The sequence below is a fragment of the Echinops telfairi genome, unplaced genomic scaffold (genome assembly GCF_000313985.2).
Source record: "Echinops telfairi isolate 266 unplaced genomic scaffold, ASM31398v2 ScPeMD7_7424;HRSCAF=8462, whole genome shotgun sequence".
Classification (NCBI taxonomy): Eukaryota; Metazoa; Chordata; class Mammalia; order Afrosoricida; family Tenrecidae; genus Echinops; species Echinops telfairi.
The window spans coordinates 75,196,475-75,201,390 of record NW_022111324.1 but is presented as its reverse complement, the minus strand read 5'-3'; positions in this window follow the sequence as shown (position 1 = coordinate 75,201,390).

Genomic DNA, 4,916 nt, shown 5'->3' with positions numbered 1-4,916 from the left:
CTTGTTATATATCTAATTATCTTTATAAATAAATATATTAAATTATCAGCAATTTGGTTTTATCTCTCTAGAGAACCCTGTCTAACACAGCTCACCCACCAAATTCAATAAGGACACAGATCTCTTTCAGTAGCAAATTCAAGTTTTGGTCACAGATATTGAATGATGGTCTTTTCCTTTGCCAGCCACCATGCTAAGAACAACACATTATTAATATAGAATGTTCCTATCCCTACTATTTTCATGTATACATAACACATGTCTTTCACTTAAATTGGGTTTTGTATAGCCACTTAAGAGCTACATTTGTTTTAATAATCTCTGCCTTTTTATTGGAGGAGTTGTTTTGCAACATGTACATTTGGTATAATTATTGATATAGTTGAATTTAAGTCTACTACCCGGTCATTTTATTTTCTATTGTTCCATCTATTTCTAATACCACCACCACCACCCCCTTTGGGGTTGATTTTAGTATTATTAGTATTCATATTATCTCCCCTACTGATTTTTAACTATTTTTAAGTGATAAGGATTTACATCTCTATGTGATCACAGTGTACTTTAAATTGACACTATACCACTTCATGATTAATGTAAGAAACTTATAACAGTATACTTCCATTCCTCTACCCTTCATTATGCTACTGTTATCTCACATTTTACTTTTATTCATTATAAATTCCACAATACATTACTATTACTTTTGCTTTAAACACTTAGTTTTCATTTTAAGAAGTGATCAGAAGTCTTACATTTACTAGCCCAATATACATTATTCCCTAACTAGTATGACTTTCCTAAAGAACTTTCACATTTCTTTTTTTTTTGTAATCATTTTATTGGGGTCTCGTACAACTCTTATCACAATCCATCCATCTATCCATTGTGCCAAGCACAAACATTTTGAGAATAATGATGGCAACAAATGTACAAATGTACCTTTGCATTTCTTGTAGGTATTGGATACTTATTCACTCAGCTTTTGTTTGTCTGAAAATATGTTTATTTCATCTTCAGTCTTGAAGGATTTTTTGCTGGAAATATAGTCTTAGATTGCCAGCTTTTCTTGTTGTTATTTCTGGGGATTATTAGTCTTGGTTCTCATGTACATAAAATGCTTTTTTTGGCTTTGAAGTGGTCTGACTTCACAATTTCATATATGTACAAAATATGGTCATATTTCTTTAAAATTTTGTATGTACCCTTCCTTCTGGGACCCACCCAGTGAATTTTTTATTTTATATATTATACATTTAAATCTTTAAAGTTTCATTTATTCTTATTTTTTAAATCATTTTATTGGGGGCTAATACAACTCTTATCACAATACATACATACACCCATTGTGTCAAGCACATTTGTACGTTGTTGCCATCATAATTCTCAAAACATTTGCTTTCTGCTTGAGCCCTTGGTATCAGCTCCTCTCATTTAGTTTTTTGTTTTCATTTGGTTCTCTTTATATCCTTTATGTCTCCGTTGTACTTGTTTCTTTAAAATATTTTGTTATATTTTCTATGCGTGTCTTTGAAAGTCCCCGTTGATAACTTTCATCATTCCTATGTTCATTTCAATGACATGCCCTCCCACATAGGGGTTACATTTTCTTGCCCTTTCACAGGCTAGTAATTTTTTATTTGGTTGCCAGGCATTCATTGTGTCTGTTGCCCCATGCACATTTGCATTTTGTTGTTTAAAGAGTGTGTGCTTAGGCAGATGATCACTTGTGGATCACTTAGGGAGGCTTTGTTAGAGGGGTTTACAGCAGTATTTACCTCAGGCCTACCGGTGGGCTTTAAGAAGCCCTGGTGGAGTAGAGGGTTAGGAGTCGACCTGCTAGCCCCAAAGTCAGGTGGCACAGAGGCTTACACAAGGCCAGCAGCTGAAACTCACCAGCTTCTCCATGGGAGAAATATGTCTTTCTCCTAGTGTCAAGATCTGTAGCCTCAGAAACCCACAGGGGCTGTTCTACTCTCTCCATAGTGTAGTTATGAATCAGAATTGATCTGAGGGCAGTGAGATTTTCTATTTTTTATTTTGAAGGGCTTAAGAAGCCCTGATTGTGCTGTCAGGAAAGCAATGGGCTGCTAACTGAAAGTCTGGTGGTGCAAACCCACCAGCAGCTCCTGGGGAGAAAGATGAAGCTATCTGCTCCCAGAGAGATTTACAGTCTTGGAAACTTACATAGGAGTGCTGTGAGTCAGAACTGACTTGATGGCAGTGGCTTGGGTTTCTTCAGGGTCTGCCAAGCCCTACCACGCGGGCCTACACTGAGTACCCCGAGCGTTCGATGAGGCAGGCATTACTATTCCAATTTTGCAGATAAGAAAGCAGGCCCAGCGAGGTGAAAGGGCTTGTCTAAAACCATCTTTTCAGTGAGTAGGAAGAATGGGGCATCTCTGCTACTGTCGCTCAGGAAGCATGGCACCGAGGGCTGTTCCTCCGTGCATCAGTGTCTGAGTCTGCCAACTGTTGTACCCACCCGTCTTCCTGCCATGCTGTTTTCCAGGCGTTGTTATCAGTGGTGGAGGAGCACCAGCATAGCACATAGCACAATAGAAGATTACTGGGCCCCAAACACAAGTAGTCATGGGGGGAAAAACTCTCCTCTGCCACCAGCCCAGGAGAGGTTCAAGTTTCCCCTATGGTTAGTTAGCTTTCCCAGTCTGCTGAGTTCTCTTTAGGTGGGGTTCAAAGCAATGTTCGTTTTTCTGTGATCTGATTTTTCTGTAAGAAACATTGGTTATTTGTGTAATGACAAAAATAAAAGCAAAATTGCATGCAAAATGTATTCTTGAAGAAGTTCCTGGTGTACGGGGTGGGGTGAGTTTGGGGTCAAGAGGACTTGCCATTTGAGTAGCTGAGATCAGTTCCGGCTTCTTGCTCTTTTCCTAGACCACTTCAGTTCTTGGAAGAGACAGGTCTGTTATTCTGAGACGGCCCGGAAGGAAGGTGCTGAGGGCCTGACAGCAAAGGAGAGCCAGGATGGGCTGATGCTGCCTGATCGCTGGATGAGAGGATGGTGGGCATAGGGTGGGTGGGTGGGTAAGTGAGTGTGCACATCTGTGTACATTTGAGTGCATGCGCGGGAATGTATGACAGTGAGTACTTCCAGAGGCTGAGGAACCTGCCTTGCTGTCATTACTTTTTTCCTGGACTTAACTCTTGTTTATTCAGATGGAATAGAAGGCTGAGGAAATAGGTGCCACGTATGTCCAAGGCTAAATGGCAGTGGTTGGGTGAGCAGGTCCCCGTCTCATGTCACCCATTCTGTGCTTCAGTCCATAGCACCTTCACAGGTATCCACATAATCGCCATGGAAGCCACGACGGGCCCAGAGCACCCAGGACACAGGCTTTTTTACCATCAGCAAAAGAGAATGCAGTGGGATAGCTTACAATTCAAATACAACACACATGAAGTGTAAACTTTGCAAGTGAAGAAACAATAGAGCTCAAAGAATCACACAAACACAAACTCGCATCTGGTCACTAGATCACACAGGTGAATGCCAGGTGGGCCAGGTGCTTTTGTCGTTTCCATACTTGTGCTGCCTGCCCTGGAGAGGGATCGCTCCAGCTTTGGGAATCATCAACACGGCTTCCGCCCTGCGTTTGTTCATTTACAGGCTTTTCTTCCATGAGACCGCCTGCTAAGTTCAGCACCACTGAGCAGCCTAGTGCCAATCTTTTGCATGAGGATCCCTGGTGATTTGTTTCGCTGTAAGAATCCCAGTTAGGAACCACTAACTGCTCTACAAGAGCTTTTGACCCGAGTACAGAGTTATAAGAATGGCAGTGAGGCTGTTAGTTTTGTTTTTTAGAGGGACCTGAGTAGTTACAGAAACGTTATCTTCAATGGCATAAGGAGCCCAGTGAGTTAAGCATTAATTAGCCTGCTAACCGCAAGCTTGTGATTTCAAATTCACCAGTTACTTCACCGGAGATGAGACTGCTCCTACAAAGATTAGAAACCTAAGGAGTTCTACTCTGCCCTATCTGGCCCCTATGGGTTGGAATCGACTTGACTGTAGTAGGTTTGGGTTTTTCTGTGGTACTGAAATATACTTATGATGGTGTAAAAATTAAAAACTCTACGTATATCATATTTCCAATGACAAGAAAAGAGTATGCATGCATAGAAAATAAGAGTGGAAGGAACTACACCATATCTACTGAGACTATCCTTGGGAGATATGATTATGATTGATTTTAAAGTCATTGTCTTCTCCATATTTTCCTCAGCAATCCTTTTGACTTTAAAAATCCGAACAAGTTCTGGAAGTATTATTTCACCTAGTAGTAGTAAACATTCTGTCCTCGTTTGTCAAGGTGCAGAAGCTAAGGGTCTAGGACCTTGCTCAGAAGTTGGATTCTTGGCGCCAAAGTCCCAGAGAATGGCACCCTACCAGAGAGCGGGGCTGTGGGCAAGCTAGTAGGCAGCGGGGAGCTAGGGGTCTGCCCGGTTCCCCCCGAGTCTTTTGATGCGGTTACTTCCTCCCTGGGCACTTTTCTCTGTCACGGTGTGGCCTGCACCACCGAGGAGAGACAACACAGAGCCGGCAGGGAAGTGGGCTCGATGAGTTGCTTGTTTTTTAGCCAGAGCCTAGGGAGCGGGCGATTTTTCAAACCGATCCTGCCTGCACTCTAGTTCGCAAGAACCACGCAAATTCAAATGTGCAAATGTCCCGCCTACGCGGGCTGGAGCGGGGAGGAAGCGATGGCGGGTGGGCTCCGGCTCCATCCCCACCCGTTTCAGTGGAGCTCAGGGCGTCAGGCCCGGCGTCCACACGGCTGCGAGATCCCGGTCTGGCCGCCGGTCGAGTCCCGCCTTCGTCTCCTCAAAGCCGCCTCGAGGCAATGAGGAGCGGCCGAGGACCAAAGACCGCCCACGCTCCATCAGCCTGTGCTCGG